Source organism: Pyxicephalus adspersus, chromosome 7 (genome assembly GCF_032062135.1).
Source record: "Pyxicephalus adspersus chromosome 7, UCB_Pads_2.0, whole genome shotgun sequence".
Classification (NCBI taxonomy): Eukaryota; Metazoa; Chordata; class Amphibia; order Anura; family Pyxicephalidae; genus Pyxicephalus; species Pyxicephalus adspersus.
The window spans coordinates 10,551,944-10,571,601 of record NC_092864.1 but is presented as its reverse complement, the minus strand read 5'-3'; the positions used below and the strand labels follow the sequence as shown (position 1 = coordinate 10,571,601).

At 42.1% G+C, this 19,658-nt stretch overlaps 1 protein-coding gene across 1 annotated transcript in view; it reads right to left on the bottom strand.

Moving 5' to 3' along the window:
* Positions 1–19,658, bottom strand: part of RAI1 (retinoic acid induced 1) — a 105,168-nt gene that overhangs the window by 54,738 nt on the left and 30,772 nt on the right. The window contains exon 2 of the mRNA XM_072417435.1: positions 9,691–9,880. The gene's annotated coding sequence lies outside the window, so the exon portion shown is untranslated. The remainder of the gene's footprint in view (positions 1–9,690; positions 9,881–19,658) is intronic.

Sequence of the window (19,658 nt, the reverse complement as noted above, 5' to 3'; positions counted from 1 at the left end):
GGAAGATAATGTTGTCAGGGACAGGTGAAACTTAATCAGAGAGATGCACTGAAGAGGCTTCTCATTCTAATAAATGTAATAGAAATTCCATGGCGGTGCCATTATAAACTTTTCCAAGTTTATAATGAAACGCAGGTTCAGTTAAGGTTTTACTGACAATTAGATGAAATAGATCTCAGTGGAGTCCTTCTTTAGTGCGTTCTGTGCAGAGAAGCATCTCCTGGGCTTCCCCCACCCTCCTTCCTTTTTCTCTTTTAACTTTACATCTCGCCTTCTTCTTTGCAGAGGTGATGCGGGAACAGCTCAATCAAGATCTAATAATTTTTAATTAATGTGTGGATCATTTTGCTGATGTCCTTGGCCACCAGAGGTAATCAGAGCCAGAAAGGATTCTGCTTGATGGAGAGAACAGAACACTTACATGCTGCCAGTTCTCTGTGAAGTATACGTCCGCCCCAGGGGGATAAAATACTTATCGTCCTCTTCCCGCTTTCCAATCACACAAACTTATTTATGGCTCGGTATAAATGGAATTTGAAGCCTACATCTGTATAGGACTACAATCAGATTAAAGAGAACCCCTTCCGAGGCTATGGACTTTGGAGTGTTGGTTTATTCTTAACGAGCAAGGGGGCTTTACAAGCCCGGGATGACTTCTGTAGATATTGTGGAGCAAATCATCTTTAAACATCACAAAAGAAGCACTCTCGGCAGCTAGGTTGACCCTGTGCAGGGACTTAGCAGATCAGCTTCCCCACCTACACACACAAACAAGTGGTGACTGGAGTAGCTCAGCTATCCTGCACCCTCTTTCCAGCAGTAAGTCAGCAGCGCAGCTCTTTAAGTATTAGCTCAATAGCTCTGCTCTCCTAGACCCCACTTCCAGCAGTGATTCGGAATAAGAACCTTCCCCAGCTCCCTCCTTCCAGTAACAACTCAGCAGCTCATTACTCCCTTCGATCCCCTAATAACTTTTTGTAAATTTTGCCTGTTTATATTTCAACAAGCATTTTAAGATACTAAAATTTGTCCCTCCATTTTAAACCAATGAAGCAGTACAGGGAAGGTTGCTCTCTGTAGTCAGAGAAGGTCTGGAAACAGTCATTACAACACAGGAACCACCAAAGAGTGGGAATATTACATCAGATTTACCCACACAAGCAAATAAGGTTACTGCTTTTATTCAGTAACCACCAAAAAAAAAAACAATTGCCAGAATTTGATTGGTTCCTAAGGGGGACACCTTTTTTTTTCACTGCACAGGCCTTTATAGTTGCTCCCCATTGAGTTTGTATTCCTTACATCTCTCTTGAAGACGTGCCAAACACATAGGATAAGGATCACAGCAAAGGGCCATCCAGAATCCATATGAGAGGTGTAAAATTAATTTTTAAACCTCTATTAAGAAAGTGAAATTAGCCTTAAAGGATGACTGGAAATAGCCTATAAGTGGGTGACATTTACAGCCCAAGTTCTTGCAACGCATTTACGGCCCATTCACCATCTTATTTAATTACGTTTTCTTTCCCCCTATTTCCCAATCCTTCATTTTTATTGTATCCATTTTTTGGTGTCCCCTGGGTGATCTACACTCATGATTATCCCTGCGGAACAAAATGACCGTGGGTCATACAAAGTGCAACTCATGCAAAAATCGAAAAGCAAGAAATGCATGCAAACCATTGTAATACTAGTGCTGCCTACGATAAAATACCCAACAGACACGTTACCAAAGGAAACACATATTTGTGCCTCTGTATACATCAGGAAAAGGTGCCACTAATGTCCAAATGGGTTGGCAGTATCAACTTTCTCTGGATTGTGAGGACTTGGCACCTAATTCATAGCAAGATGGGGTATCAGTAAAGTATGGCAAACTGGTTAATCTTTACTAGGTGAAGAAGTTCATAATAAAAATTCAAAAAGACTACTTGATGGGTTTTGGGGGGTTGCATAAGCACACTTCATCAGGGTTAAAAAAAAGGGGGCTAAAAATGCATTGGTTTGTCTTTTGTCAATATTAGGACGTCATTGAATAGGAGGCCATTGTTCTCTCCTCCTTTTGCTTTGGTGCTCCAATATTTCACATATCATTCGACTTCAGTCTTATACCGACCCCGTCTATGACCCCTGGAGGATGTAACAAATACAGAAATAAGCTTATCCAGTCCCCAAACTGGAATAACAAATATATATATATATATATATATATTGCTAATATTGTTATATATATATATATATATATATATATATATATATACACACATACACACATACATACATACACACACATATACATATATATGCACATACATATACATACCCACAATATATTTGTGCATTCTTTTAAAGTCTCACTGCTGCCTTAGCACGTAAGGGTTAAGCCAGCGTCTGCACCTCCAGCCCATTATTGTGTCATGGTATAAATTAGAAGTGATCCCTCTAACTGATCTTTAATGACATGCACAGACGTATTTAGCTTGGTGCTCTCCACGACTGATCAAATTAAATGGGAATCAAGGCGTCATATAAAAAAAAAATGCTCCACCCCTTTGTGGTCAAATATCAATGGATGAATCCTTAAACGACTTATTCTATAAGCAATACTTGCAGGCTGGCCATATAACAGAACTCTGTTGTAATTTCAGGATTAAAGTAAATGGAAAAAAAAAAGCGTATAAGGGGGAACATGCAATTGAAGATATCGCTGCAACGGGCAATGAAAGCAGCAGAGCATAGCGTGGCCTTTTGAAATGGCAGGTAATATGGGGTTACTAAGCGTAGGCAATATTAATTCATCCAAGCTGCAGAGGGAAGACAAGCGCCATCCTGCTCTGCAAGCCAGCAAATAGAATTCTCCCGCAATGATTGCAGGCAGCTGTGTGTCATAGAAGATCGCACAATTGCTATGGGGCCCTTGAACAAAGGGGGTCCGGTGTTGGGTAATTACAAAGTCATTCATGCACAAACAACAGATTGTAATTAACCTGGACGTGGAGCAGTCGGTCATGTTGGTAAATATTGATCGAAAGTTCACGGTTGAGTCATGTGATCGATCAAATAGAATCAGAAGTCCAGTTTAGTTCCAAAGGAGAAAGATAATTGAAAGGGCTGGATATCTCCAGTGCCTTGTTTTGGGGGCCTTCAACCATCAAGGTTGAGCACAAAATTGCCAGCAAAGCTACTCCGCCTGAGATTCAGTGCCATTGGGCAGAAATATTCAGCCAGATTCTCAATAATCATGCCAGATCTTGGCACTGTGTACCAGCGTTTGCTGTGTTGTGCAGCTTCCTAAGGGAGCCATAATGGGCACTTCTGGCCTCCATTTACAAAAGAATATTTCACTCCTTGGACGGTTTTCTTTTTCTTTTATACTCTCTTCCTACTTGTGTACTGCCAACAACAAATTGGAGACAATACTGTGCAGGGTTCTGGCCGCATGGCAATGCTTCAAGCAGGCATCTTGCTCTTGTTGGGATGCCTACCTGTGCACTGCCATCGCTGGTAAGTGATATTTATCAGAAGTAGTCACTTTTACTGTGTTCTGATGACCACACAGTGATCTGTTCTCTACAACATCCACTCCCATTCTGCAAAAAATGCCACAATACCCATTTTCATCCATCCCAAGGCTACTGGAAGTGGCGCTTCCAGTTGCATTACAAATCTGCTCAATCGAATTCATGTGATAAGTGATAACTCTGCTACAGTGAGTGCACATTTTCATGCATCACCAGGTTAACAGAAAGGAGCAAAAGCCACAACAAAGAAAACTAAAGCAGCCATCATAACCGATTCAAATATGTGTTTTGCAATGCTTGAGTTTGCAGCAGCAGCATGCATGGCCCACGGGCCAGGAAAACGGACAGCACCGGTTCCGCTCCATTGAAAATGCGAATATCAGCATCTCCCCAATCTGTTACCAGGATACCAGACATTGACGAGGACAGCTGACACTGGGCATTCTATAGACATTTTCGGAGTCTGTCATGTGTCAGCACTGGGCAGCAGCAACTAATCTCTGCAGGATCAGGAGCCTTGTATGTCTACAGATGGCTGTCATACAAAAGCCAAAACCAGCCAATCAGTTACTTAACCCCTTCCCTTGGCTTTTTTTTTTTTTTGCTAAATTGCAAACTGGAAGTGTTTAGAAGGAAAAAAAAGGTAGCTGTTTAGGAATTTATTACAAATTCAAGCTGCTGATATAATTGAAGGTTTTCATGGTTTTTATCTGCAGAAAACAACATCCAAAGCCCAACCGTGGCTCAGGTTAGCAGGATGACTCAGCCTTAATCATATCAGTGATAAACAGGGAGCTCCAAAATCGTCCGAAATCCACCGATGGACCTGTGCACCTTATAAATGAGGAGGAGTAAGAGGAGTTAGTAAGAGCAAAACAGAGGCAGAAGACTGCAGAAGTTGAAAGGTTGCGAGAACAAGGGCTGCATTTAACAACTGCAGCAGCAAATTTGTTAGATGCTTTTTTCTCTTTTCTATAGCTGGCAAAACCCCTGGGTGCGTTTACCCCTTCCTGAGGCTTTGCAAAGCTAATTCCAACCACTCTGCAGGGAAACAGACTGATGGGAATAAAAGTGCAAGCTCTGCTGGTTGGAATGCACCCCTCCCAACTTCTTTCTGGCTAAATTACAGGCGTTGTTCAAAATGGAGTGGACAGAGGCTGCCATACACCGATTCTGTGTTTTTGATGCCAAAGAATCAAAAACACAGAATCAAAAACACTACTTTTTTTTAAACTTGGGAAAGCTTTATTGACACACCTAATACCTCCACTAAAACAAAATTATACAACTGTTTCCGCCATACTACCTGGTATCTAGACAAAGTTCTGGAAATTAACCTTCCCATACATATAACCAATACAGGATTTCTGATGTACAAACTGCTTTTTACTTGTTACCAGTATTTTACTTATATGCCCAAATGTAAACAATTTCCCATATTGGTTATTTGTATTTTGAAGTTATATGTTTGTTGTTTGTATATATATCGGTGCTATGTGATAAATACTGGCATGCTGGGAAAAGGGGGGGTGGGCTCCGGAGTCCTTAATGGACTACTTGTGAACATCCTGTTGATGCCATCGTGTTTTTTTTTTTTTTTTTTAGTCTGGTCCATCTACATAAAATAAGGATTATGACAGGAACAGATTTGGAACTGGGCTAGAGCTTGGGGCAGTATTTATCATGATGGCCTTTATGGGTGAGTGCTCAGGGGATTCTGGGTATGAGCCAGGGCACTGGGGCTACTCAAGTATGAGCCGGGGCAGTCAAGTACGAGCCGGGACACTCGAGGTACTCAAATACGAACCAGGACACTCGGGGTACTCAAGAACGAACCAGGACACTCGGGGTACTCAAGAACGAACCAGGACACTCGGGGTACTCAAGAACAAATCAGGGTACTCGAGGTACTCATGAAAGAACCAGGGCACTCAGGGTATTGTGAGTACAAAGCAGACCCCAATCTTACCCTAATATTGTATTCTGACATTACCGACAGAGTTTATTGACAGAGTTTACTACAATACCTCCCTGACACCAGGGACCTCACCAGTTCAGTGTGCCTAGCATGGTGCTTACATATGGCCCTGCATGTACCAAATCAAGTATTCACCCAAGCTAAACCCATTTTTTAGGGTTGCTTGGGTTAAAAACTTAAATTTGCACACATGTATAGTCCAGAATTGTAGGGCAGGTCATGATTTTAGTTGTTCTATGTTGTGCAACCAAGAAATCATTAAAGAGACCCTGTCAAGTTCTAAAAGCTTGAATGCTCTAGGATAGACCAAATCTCTGGCAGTCTATGTCTCTTAGCACTGCTGTCTATGCCAGTCCTTCTGGCATTCAAAACTGGGAGTGTGGGATGTTGGTGCCCCTTAGCCCCTGATGTGTTCCCTCCTTTGTCATTACAGGACTCAGCAGTGGCATAAGAGCCGGAGGTTTCAGAACTTTTATCCCCATTGCACTACCAAGTATATAGGATACTCCTGGCCCGCATTTGATGGGCACAAACAAATGCCCAATGCAGCAGAAAATTATACCAAAAATTAGGGACACCTTTCTATTGGCCACAGTAGGCACAGGGATCTGGAAAATCAAGGGTACAGATCTGCCAACAAATTGTCTGAGAGATGAAAGCAAATGATAAGTCCTGTTCCACTTTTGCAGCAGCTACAGAATCACTTTCCTATTGGTATTTTTGTTGATAGGAAAGACTGAATTGTGTTCACAGTCATCCCAGTGATTTGTAGCTCAGTCCTACAGTTGCTGACAATCAGCAGTGATTGGGAGCAGATACAGCAGCAACTCTCCAGCTACAAATTGACAAAAATTATATCTATTTCATTGTAGGTGGTGGTATGACACCCCCCTTACAGGGGAAGTAAAGGAACAGTCGAAACACTGGAAGGACTACCCTCTCCCTTAATAAGGATTCAGAAGGTATAATCTTGTTAATTGTGAATTTGTTGATTGCCGACGTGTTTCAGGGCTCTGCATTTCCTTCATCGCGGTTCAATGGCAACATATAAAGAAAAAGTCGGGTCTATAATATAAAAAAATGAATATGGATTGTAGACAGTATGTGTCATTTGGGTTTTTGCATATACATGTAAGAGGTTCCAGGATTCCGGATTTAGAAAGAGTTCACTTTTCTTGGAATCTTAAGACACAGTCTAGGGCCTAAAATTGATTAAGGCATTGGTCCTGTTTTAAAAATCCCTTATTAATATAATTATTATTATTATTATTATTAATAAACAGGAATTTTTATAGCTCCAATATATTACGCAGCCCTGATCCCTTCTGCACTGAAACAGTTTGTTGCTGCCTTGCCGAAAGAACCTGCTCAGACTGATCTGGGTGCCCTGTCTGAAGCAGGGTTTACCTTTGCCAATACTATTTAAGCCTGTCACTCTTGTAAAAAAAATATGGCGGTCAGCATGAAGTTCCTGCAGCCAGGTGAGTTTCAAACAACCACCAACACAAAATTCATAAGGAGAACTTACCTAAAATGCTCATTTCATAGTACAGAATACATAATAAAGGGAAGCTTTCAGTCCTGCAACTCCTTGTAGAGCTGCCTTCAATGACACCGTTAAAACAAACTGCAGCTGCCTAAATCTCCCTCTATGACAGGGCTTGCACGGTTATGATAAAGGAGCCACTTAACGTGTCATCGCGGCATGACATCATTCTCCCTGTGCTCTCCGATGAGGTGTCAGGTGACTCCTTGTTTGCCCGTATCGCATGCATCAGTAAATTTGCTCTTAGCGTTTCTGTTGCACCAGATTAAATCACATTGCAATATGCTTTTATTCTAATGGACTTTGGATCCATTCCGGTTGCCAAGGTGAGCAATGGCATCCAGCCTCGTCTATTCAGCGATGCCCTTTAAGCCCTTTGGGAAAGCTGCATTAATAGTAGACGACCATCAAACTCATTAAAGAAGAGCTCTGGACGTGAGATAAAGACACGGCAATAACTAAGATGTACCTATGTATCCTCTTGGAATTTTGGATGTGCCTTTGATGACGAAAAATAGAATTATGCCATAGATTTTCACTCCTACAGCTGAAAAGAAATACATCCAACAACAAACCATTCAGTATACATACTGCAGTTCCATTCAATAACAAAACCCTTCCACATCTGAAAATGTCTTAAAGAGAACCAATCGCCAATGGACTTAAAATATGAATAAATATTCCTAATTTGTCAGAATTGCGCAGGATTCCTTATGAAATATTTTAGTTTATTGAGATTTAATTGCTTATTTGGAGGATGACTCTGAAGCTTAGAGGCTTCCTAAACGATCTACTCTGACATCTAACTGATTCCATACTAACCACATGCCATTTCCAAGCTCTTGAATGTACATAACATAGTGGATGAGTAGAATACAAAACTACAGGGCTCTCTGATTGGATACCGCCATATACAATGATGGGCTGCTATCCAGAATGTGTTATCAGCATGAAGTCAGGTAGCTGACAGTTTGGTCAGAACTAGGTGGTCCAACTCTGACTCTCAGATCCAAAGTCTACCTCTAAATATAGAGCCACATTATATGGAAACCTTGCATGGTTTTATATAATTGTTTTGAACAGAAATGTGTCCTCAGCTGCAGAAAACTTATTTATAACCTTCATTACAGTCAGTCATAGAACATCATAACCTGCTTTTATGGAACACTATTGATGATGGATTAAAGGGCAGCCCACTCAATGCTGATCCGGCGGTTTCGGGTGAATGCCGCTGGGCTGAATCACAAGCAGGCTTCTTAAATCTTTTAGGGACAGGCATAATGAGATCTCCCAACTGGAGTTCACAGTTCTGCCCACTTCCACCATGAAGTCTCGCACAGAGCGTTTGACACCCCATTGGTAACAGACAGAGCGGGTAGGAGGATCTGACAACATAGGCTTCACTGATGAAGCCCCAGGAGATTTATAACCATGGCTGATTAATTAAACCCTGTGAGATCTAACCAATATGGGATATGAGTGAACTCAGCCTTAAATGTACCCAAGAATCTGAGCCCAATATATCCAGATCGAGGTACTGCAAAGGTGCGTGACCCTTAAAGGAGAGTTCATACAAGTGCCAGACGTGGGGGGAAAACTCATCAGATGACCGTTCGATGAATCTCTCGATCTTGTTTTGCAGGTCAATCTTACCTACAAGGTCTGTTCCTGTCACTAATTTCTGACACCTTGCCTCAAAAACACCCCACCATTCACAACAAGACAGCTTCCTCCCCAACTAATCTCCGCACCAAGGTTTATAGCAGCTGCCCACATCCGCAGATGCTAATCGGCAATCCACCTTAACGATCTCTTGCCAGCTCTACATCAATAACAATGCACAACCAGTTATCGATGGAGCAGAGATTAACAGGCTTTTACAATACGACGCTGCAATGACCGATCCGGATCTCAGCAGAGCAGTAACCCGTAACAACCTGAGACGGGCAGTTAGAATAAGGGATAAGGAATACGGTCTTGTTGCTATGGGTTAATGCACTCCATACTTTGCTCGTATCCTTAGCAATCACACACCTGTTCAACTATAGGATGTCAGTGCATTATAGATTAATCTAGATAATGATAAATTACAAAAATCCCTTGCTTTGGCATACCAGGTCAATTCTTGTAAATTGTGTATTTTGTGTATCAATCCTTTCTGCAGGCTGGTAATGCCCAGCATATGCATTAGCAAAAGTCTCAAAAGCTTGCAATCTATCTTTGGATGAATCCTGCACAGAATTCCTACCATTGACTAACCACAATACACTGAAGACTTCCAACGCTCTGACTGACATCATAGTGCAGGTGCCATCCTCGGGTCCTGTCCTTGTACGTGCATCACCAAAGTGCGGGCAATAAGGCACCTACTCAACCGGCCCCTTTCACAAATTGGATCCACTTCAACTGAAACGGAGTTTGTTTCCGACACAACAGATTAATTGTCCCCTACACTTTTTCTTTTAGCTTGCTCTTTAATAGAACAATAACCGAAGTGCGGTCACCCACAATAATCACTTTTCCTCATGCCGGCTGCCCATAAACCGGTGATGGGTTTCTACGTGTTACGACAAATGCCTCTCTGAGATGAATATTCGATAACACAAATGGAACAAAAAAAGAAAGACAATGTAGCAATAGGGTACCTGGGTCTGCGTCCTCTTCTCTCTTAGGGCACGGTGACCAGGGTACGTCCTTAGGAGGCGAAGACGTGAAAAATGGCACCATTCGTATTTTTCATCCTCCTCAGCAAGCTTTCAAAGCCTTCTCAGCGGTGATTATTCACAAACCACTGGGGATGAGAGGTAATTAGGACCGTCCGCTGTAGCATCCAGCCTGAAAATGTAGAGGCAGGAGAAGGAGGGGTGTGAGAGCAGACAACGTTAGTAGGCAATAGAGGGGAGGTGTATGCGCGGTGGGGAAGGGGAGTCATTGACAGTGCCTATTGAGACATCAGGTCGGGGGGCTTGAGATGTGCCGAGATGCTGCTGGCATGGCAGCCTTTGTTTGGGGAGTAGGTGGCGTGCCCCCTTCTCGTGTGCTCTATCTGTGTGTGTGCGGATGAGTGTGCGGCTGCCTGTTTGTGCCAGGAATAGCAAGCAAGGAGCTCTGAAATGCCAACGACAGGGGTCAGGGAGAGACAGTTCAGCTATGCTCTTTGCTTGCTATCCTCAGGAGAGCTAGAGAGGAGGAGAGAGAGCAAAGCCAGGCTTCACTAGCCATGATCCATCAATAATACATCCTAAATTCTCTCTGCCATTAACTCTTCCAAGGTCACCTATGAGAAGGTGCCAAAATGATCGCCTGGAGCGTAGTTGATGGATTCTGAAGGATCACACAGGCTTCTCTTTTTAATCATAGGTTCCTTTGTAGAATTTGAGGTCAGGTCACATGCATGTCAATACCTTCCCTTTGAAAATAATATATCTTTTTTTTAAGAAAAAGTTAAAAACTGTATCTTTTATTATATAGTATTTGTTGTTCAAAGTGCATGAAAAAAAAAGATCTTTTCATATCAGTCTCAGCCTCTGAAACCCAGAGAGAAAATGCAAGTTCCGAGAAGGCAGCATCCTAGTTGGGAACTGAGCCTGGGACTGTGGCTAAGCAAGGCTGCAATCTTGATCACTATACTGTGTTGGTCTGCCATCTGGTTTTGATTTTTGGGGCCACACAAATAGTAGCATCACTGTTAGGTTCTACTGAATTTTTTTATATTTCTGGTCTGAGAAAGTGTAACTTAAAGGTAAAGGAAAACTAGGTGACAATTCACCTGAAGAATCTTGACTAATCTCTTTAGGAGGTTTGGGATATCTGGTGCCCCTGGTACCCTCCATGATGCACCCCACTGGCTCTTCCATTATGACCACAGTGTTGGCATAGAGGATGGCACACTGAGCCACAGTAGGGGGTCAACATATATATACATACATATATTAACATATTTTTCCAGAAATGTTATTTTTTTTCAAAAGTCTTTAATCATCATTTAACAAATACAATATACCTGTCCTCCAGCCTTCCCTTCATCATATCTGTCCTCCAGCCATACCTGTCCTCCAGCCTTCCCTTTGTCATACCTGTCCTCCAGCCTTCCCTTTGTCATACCTGTCCTCCAGCCTTCCCTTCATCATACCCATCTTCCAGCCTTCTCGTTAAAAAAACCTGTTCCATTCTCACATTGTACACTAGAAACAGCAGCAAGCCCGATTTTGCTTGCCTCATTTCAAGGCGGGAGAAAGTCCAGAAACCTCTAGCCCCTCTCTCCCCAGCCTGATTGCCCCTGAACCATCCTTTCATTTGTTGGAGTCCAGTTCTTTCAATTATGGAGGTCCAGCACCACAATGATCTACTCTCATATTAGGGGACAGGACTGAACCAAGCCTGCTCCTCATAAGGGCATCAGTAATGGTGAGCACAGTCAATTGTTCCAGTTTATATGAAATTTATTGCAGATTTGTATTAAAATGGATAAGCAAATATGATAAAAAGATACATTTTGGTTTTCTGCTGTGGACAATTGTTTCCTTGTAATAAGTTAAATGTCATTGTTTATTTATCAAAAAGCAACAAGGATTTTTTTCCAAGCACTTATAAATAAATCCTACCACTCTCTCTGGACAGAACCAAGCAAAAACCAGAAACCAGTCAAGGACACCCTATTCTAGCTGTTCCAGGATAATGTTATGTATTTAATGGCTCCACGAAAAAAAAAAAATCTATCCTCTATTAGGTAAAGTGTCGACTGACAGCTTTTTAACCTTGGGTAAATTATTGGCCACCAGGAAGCTGTAGACTTGAAAATCCTCCAGGTCTTGAGGCACGGCCAGCATATTAAACAAGAGAAGTGTAGGATCGCTACCGTGTTTTGGGAGGCCGGGATGTCAATCATTGTAGTGCGAGGAAGAAGGACAACACAACATGACAGCAATTAAAAGCCAAGCGACAGGTTCTCTTTGAAAGCATGAACACAATTGTGGTACACGTATTTGAATTGAAATAGATTAAACAGAACTCCAGCACTGCAAATTTGGGGTTCAGTAAACACTAAAAGGAATATACTGAACAGCAGCACATAAAAAATATGGCTAGCAAAACTCTGAGCCCTATAGTATGGTCTTCCAAATAAAAGGGAACCTGTTATTAGGCCACAATAATAGAAACGATAGATATATTGTGTGACAGCATGAACCACAAGTTGCAATTAAATCCCACTGTTAGGTAATAAATCCTTTTCTCAGTGTACGCAGGAGCACCCGGGACTGTAGGATACATACAAGCTACATCCAGGCTTGCAAAGGTCCAACAGCCAGTGCTGTTGCAATTCAGTTGAGGTGCCAGAATCGCACTGTGGGATTCTGGGAAAGTGGAAATATCCAAGCCAAATAAGTAGAGGGTTTATGCAAGTGATGCATTGACTCTTCAAGCATCCATCTATCAAATAAATGCACAATGTGCTTAAAGACTAATTGAACCCTAAAATAAAAAGCTCCCAAAGCTTTTTTTGCATAAAGTGATTGTCCTCTCTTGGCATGCAGTAGTGCCAGATGGCATAGGATGGTATGGTGGTTCTGTGGCTAGCACTTTGACTTTGCAGCCCTGGAGTCCCAAGTTTGAATCCCAGACAGGACTCCATCTGCATGGAATTTGTATGTTCTCTTGTGTTTGTATAGGATTCCTCCCACATCCTAAAAAACATACTGGTAGGTTGATTGCCGTTTCCACTAAATTGTGGCAGTCCCCTGAGGGACAGTTAGTGATATGACTATGTACAGCAATATGTTGGTGGTATATTAATGAGGACTATTAACAATACAATACAAGATCAGTGATCTCCCCAGCCCCTTTTAGCTGGGTGCACCACCCGGCACTTTTCAGTAACCACCCGGCTGTATTTGGGTGGTTACTGAAGAGTTCGGTCACAATAAAGGGGCTGCCACCCGCCTATAATTTCTTCCCACACGGCTTTAAAAAATGCCTGGGTTGAACACTGAAGATGATAATATAAATAGGAAGTGTAAGCTGTGCTGAACAGAGGTCTATAGTTCTGGGTCACAGGAGTTTTGTTAAGTTACCTTACCAGAGACGAAAGCTACATACACATCAAGTACAACAGACCTGTTTTGCTGCAGAGCATTGGGGTACAAGCTTCCCACTATGCCTGTGTAACCTAAATCAACATCAAAACTTACCAAAACGATAGGGCAGATATTGGCACTGCCAGGTAGATTTTTGCTACCATTACATAAGGTAGCTATTGGCAGATTTGTACCAACTACAAATCACAGAAATGTGTTTTGTAGTGCATTGAAAACACAAGTTTTCATAGTTTTATCTTTACTTTCCTGGTATACATTGTGTATAAACATGACTATGTGGTCCAACAGGTACCAGAGGTGACCAAGCTGCCCAATGCATTCTAAAATAGGGAAGAATTTTGCCTAGCCTGAGAATAAATTCCACTACAAAAACCTTCAGATTTCCCAGTTCTTGCAATCCAGTTTTCACATGCTAATATTAAGTTTTATTGAAGACAGTTATTCTTCAAGAAAAGAGTGATTGAATATGCACGGGTTTTTCTAATTAGATAAAGAAGATTTTTATTGGATATTTGTCTAAATGAAAAGATTCCTGACATGACAGAGCTACAATTACAAAAACTTGCTTGTGCTCTGGTGACTTTGCCTAGGAGGATGCATTTCCTCAATCTCCTCTACCCAAATGAACAAATTTCAACATTACTTTGTAGTAAGTCACAAAGTGAGAGGGGCTGATCTGTATCAGACATGAATAGAGGCAAACCTTTGTGAAATGGTACCTGGGCTGGTCTAAGTCAAGCTAAAGTCCACTATTTTTAGGTCCTGTGCCTTACTATTGGGCATTTATGATTCCTCAATGACCTATGGAAAGGTGGGAGTATATCTAGGTTTCTTCTGACAGGTTTCTAACTTTGCTGGGTCTTGCTGTTGGTCCATTACTTACAATGGAGGCCTCATTGACCAAAGAAGAGTGCTGGCACACCTGAATTTCCTGCTTTGGGTTAAAAAAAACATATTACCTTTGCTGGGTCCAACAGGTACCAGAGGTGACCACTCTGTCCAATGCAATAGACCCTGCCAGACACGTCCCCTCTCTCCCTCCACACTACAAGTCTGCTAGGGATGTGGCTATTACTCAGCTATGCCAGAACACAGCAATGAAGTGGATAAATAAGGAAGATATTTCAAGATATTTTCAAAAGGAAATCATTTTCCAGTGAAGAATCCTACCAAAGAGGGATACAAGTCTTCTAGGAGGAAAAAAAGGTGAGACACATCCGGTTCCTATTCCCGGTGACAGGAGGAATAGGTGGAGATTCTGTCCCTGTAAAGACATCTAGTTGAAAGACTTCATATTTAAAATGGCCTGAACTTCATAAGTGAAGAATATCTAGAAATCTTAATAGCCTGGAAACCTTTTGCCTAGAACACCTTTTGGATAACAGAAGAGCACTTTGTGACATGTGTTTGGGCCTGGGCACTCCTGTGCCTTGATAAACTCTAGATAATCCAAAGCACTGCTGTATTCGGCTTCTAATCTCAGATTTGGAGATTTGGCGATATCACTAATAAGCTGATTACAGTTCTCCTTGCTGGAGAGAAAGCTGTACTTGAGGATCTGCAGAGGAAGGATTCCCCTGCTTCTACTACATTCACTCTGTGAATCTGTGCTTCCTCCACATCTTCTTTGTCAATTTCACTGCCAGCTACAAAATCAAACCCTGCTCCTTTACTAAGATTGTTGCCTCCACACAGGGACCCAGTAAAAAAAACAAGTCAATAATGCAAAAAGATCACAAACGGACCTTTTATTCACATCCTGAACCAGAGCTTGATGACTGTGACATTCCTAGGAAAACCACACTCATGGAAACAAAGCCAGCTTTTTTAGCAAGAATTGGATTTGTGTTAGTTATTGTGAGATCCTATCTGTGTGGTTTAAAAAATGCCCCCTGTAGCCCCAAGTGCATAATCATGTTAAACCGCTAGCACTACAATAACAAGTGCAGAACTTCCTACTTTTTTTTTCTAATTTTCTTCTAAAATTTACCAGCAGTATATGAAATACATTCATGGATTTTTTTTTTTAATTAATTCGGACTAACGAGTGGGATTTATTCTTGCCTTGGGGGGGTTTCGCTTTAAATGAACCACATATAGGGGCCGTATTGCCAAAAAGTGCACAAGAAACAAACGTTCCCTTTCAAGCTCCTTGGAGCACCCTTTCATTTTTCTCTGCTACAAGTCAGGGGAGGTTCCCAGCTGGCTCAGCTCAATTAAAATTACCGCAGACCTAAGAGCAGGCTGGCACAATGAGCGGGGTACCAGGTGCAGCTCTCCCTGATTACAGGAGAGACCAAAGACGCTGCAGATCATAAGATCCTCCGTCAACGCCCCAAGCACTTTTCCCTCTCCATGCAGACATGGAGGATGTGATTTTTCTAAAAATAAAGGAAGAATTCTGCCTAGCCTGAGAATAAATTCCACTACAAAAACCTTCAGAATTCCCAGTTCTTGCAATACAGTTGTCACATGCTAATAATACATTTTATTGAAGGCAGTCATTCTTCAAGAAAAAAAAGAGTGATTGGATATGCACAGGTTTACTAATTAGATAAAGAAGAATGTTTTTGGATATTTGTCTAAATGAAAAGATTCCTGACATGACAAAGCTCCAATTACACTGTGCTCCATTCTGGTGACTTTGCCTAGGAGGATGCATTTCCTCAATCTCCTCTACCCATATGAACAAATTTCAACATTGTTATTTTGTAGTAAGTCACATAGTGAGAGGGACTGATCTGTATCTGACATCAATAGAGGCAAACCTTTGTGAAATGGTACCTGTGCTGGTCCAAGTCAAGTTAAAGTCCACTCTGTGCCTTAGTATTGGGCATTTATGATTCCTCAATGACCAGGGGAAAGGTGGGAGCATATCTAAGTTTCTGCTTTATATTCCTGCTGAAAGGTTTCTAACTCTGCTGGGTCTTACTGTTGGTCCACTACTGACAATGGAGACCTGAATGACCAAGGAAAAGTGCTGGCACTTTGGGTTCAAACAAATATATTACCTTTGCTGGGTCCTGTGCCTTTCTCTTGGTCTATCACTGTGAAAGGCAACCTTACTGACCACTGCAAACATACAGAGATCTCTAGGTCTTTTTTTTATCTTCACGTTAGGAGTTTCATAACTATTGGCTTCTGTGCATCACCCTTGCTTAATCACTGTAATATAAAGCCTCAATGTCCATTGGTATGGAGCCAGCTCTTCTAGGTCTGCTGCTCCCTACTGTCACTGTTCATAGACTCATTTTTATATAACTAAAAAGAGCACAGGTATAATGTTTTATGTACAACTAAGGGGAGTAGTCCCTTACCAAGACTACAGTGATTACATGAAGTATAATTAAAACATTGCAAAAAAAAAAATAGTTTAAAATCATTATATGCAACCAGAAACATGGGCCGAGGAACTTTGTGCCTTTGTTCCCCTTCCACTACATCCTGATGACCAAGAGTTCAAATTACAATGACCAGAACAAATTTCCCTGTTGCAGCATGAGATGAGTTGAGCAAACTGGACCTTGTGTGTCCTCTGTGTTCTGGTTTAGTAACCTATACAAACTAGGGTTGCCACCTGACCAGTATTACCCGTGCCAAGCTGGTAAAAAAAAAAAAAAAAAAAAATTGTTGACATTGTTTTAGGAAAAGTGATCATAAGGCCAGTATTTTTTCCCAGAAATGGTGGCAACCTTACGCTTTGCACATGTCCCCGGTGGCCTTGCAAAGAAAGCAGGTCTTTCATCGTGGGTCATGTGCAGGGGGGAACAAGGCTGCATCTGTTATGTAGGCAGATCCTGCTCAGGCACGACACAGCTCTCCTAACCTCTCCGTGAATGGAAATCAATCCTGGGGGGTCCAAACCACATGTCAGCACTCATCCTACAGGCTTGAGAGCACAGACGGGTCACCCAACAATAGAGCACAGGTGTCCGCCTCCATAGCCAAGCTAGCATTCATGGCTGGTGTGGCTTTCAGAAAAAAGGCCTTGTTCTAGCTTTTGGACATACCATATGCCGTAAAGGAACTTGCCTCATGGAGGCTTGTCTGCCTAATCTTAATTGCAGAAACGCTAGAGTCAGACATTACCAGGGTTTGACCAACCGAGATTAAAAGTCCAGGTCAATTTATCCCACTGGGGGTTCTTTTTAATCCAGGTTTCATTTGGGCTTCTGCGTTTGCTATTCCATCCAAGCGTCACTTTCCTCAATGCATGTTTTTATCTAGTCTATGCTGGTCAGTGTTTAGCTTCTGGACTGACCAAGGAACAGCTGTGCGTTGATACAAGCGCTGGGAACCTAAACCTTGAAGAACTCTCTGCAACTTCTTAAACCCTGCAAGGGGCTTATAAGATCTGGCTGCTTGTATATAAATAAAAGGTGGTTTCCATGAAATTCCATCGCATGCTGTTTCCGGAGCATCTTCATGCTCTTTAAAGATGTAAAAGAAAAAAAGCAGCTAGTTGAGTAGCGAGCTGCTAAATAAATACTTACTGCACCTTAATATTTCACAAAATGCTCTTGCACTAATTTTTACAACGTGGTGAGGATCTGTTGCAATGCAGTTACATTGGAGGTGCATTTCTTTAATTGCAGTTTGGTTCTATTTAAACTGAATGCGTGAATGGTGTGCAGTGGGTAGGTCTGAAGCTTTTTCTAGAAAAACAATAGGCCCCAAAAAAGTTCTTAAAATCAGAGAGGTGACACACTGACTGCAGGAATTTAATACACTGAACTGGATCCGTGGCAAGTTGCCAGAAGAGGTTGTAGAGCAGCAAGCTGCTTGGGGCTGTCATAAATGATGAAGGGATTGGGACAGGAAACAAGTGTCTGCCAAGAGCACAGAACGACCGACAAGACCCCTTTACTCGACCTCCCATTCTCGGCTCCATGGAAGGATTCAGGCTTGTGACAGGCCGATGACTGTGGAAATGTCAGAGAGCTTACAAGTCATTAGCCCAGGAGAGGCAAAGAGATAGACAGTAAGGTCTGATGACCAGAAATCTATGAAGCTTCTTTCCAAAAGAGTTATTTCAAAGTGACATATCAGCTTTAGATAAACTCTTGTGAGTTGAAAGATTTCCTGGCTTTTTTGGAGGTATCGAGGAGCAAAATAGTACGTTTTTGCAAAATGTTGCCATTTTGGCAATATGCACTGGATACACCAAGTAGAAGCCAAAATTAAAGCTGAACCTTCATAAAAATTCCATCATAGCTCCTCTTTCCCATCGCTTATAATACCAGTGCCTTAATTTTTAATCAAGTCTCTGTGGAACAGATCAAGTGCTGCCGATTACCTTCGGCGCTTGCAGAAGTCAAATGAGCTCCTATGATTCCATGGGAATTTGCTTAGTAATGGGCAGGTATGCTAGGACAAATCTATTATGAAGGAGCAATGGGCATTTCAGGATGGGCAGCATTAGCCCACAGATGCCTTACTTTGAGAAATAGGTTAGGCAGGCAAGAGAGTCAAGAAGAGGGACCCGGACAACAAGAACTAGAGTCAGGAAGGTCCTGTTAATCAATCAGAACTGACCGGAGGTCTAAGGGAGTCAATGGAGTTTTAAAGTTTCTGCTGAGTAAGCAGCAGAGACCGGACACTCATGGGAAGGGATTATGATACTGTAGCAGTAGTTTTTAAAAACTTACATTGGCCTACAAAATGCTAGGATAAAACCCTTCATTTACACAAATGTAAACAGGAGGCCATAAAGAGATTTGGCTGTCTGTGGTTCCAGTAAGAGGCGATTATGGGAAAGTATGCAGAGGAGGCAATCATGTGGGTCCAGTAGCTACATGGCAGTGCCAGCACTCTCTTTACAGAGCTACAAATTGTTGTAAAATGAGCTGTTTTGATTCCATAGAAAATTTCCTTTGCAAAAAAATTTGCCGCTGGTACAAGGCCATAACAAAGGATTATGGGAAAAAGTGCAGCTATGATTTCTCTGCAGTTTTATCCTCTTGACGGATGAAGGTCCATCTGCATGACGGTCATGGCCATAACGCTTTCCTCTCTTGATTGGCTGTAGTGTAATCACTGAAAAGATAGCACTAATGAAATGGATAGAGTGGGGGGATGTATACGCCGCCGACCATGATCTGCTTGTCCTAACCCTGCAGGAGGTCTTTTCATTCTCTGATTGACAGCCTTCATTTCTAGGCCTGTGGAGAGGGCCCAGGAGGAAACAGGCCCACTTGCCAGCCCTCCTCGGGTTTCTAGCGACATGCCAGTTGATGCAATGTGTCAGTGTGCAGCGACAAAATCCCACCAGCCTGTCATTGCACAGCCCCGTGCTCCCTGTGAGGAATTGTTGATTTATCTGTTCTAATTTTGGTCGGTGTGTGACGCAGGTTTCCTAGGCGGTGGAGTGTACTTCCTGCTCACACCTCACAGATTAGACAAAGCTTTACGTATCCCCCAGGGGCATATCAATCCCGCTGAAAGCTCAAAAACTGTGAGGGAGACGTTCTGGCTTTTGGAACAAAAATCGATAGAACAGCGGCCTGTGTATATTAACT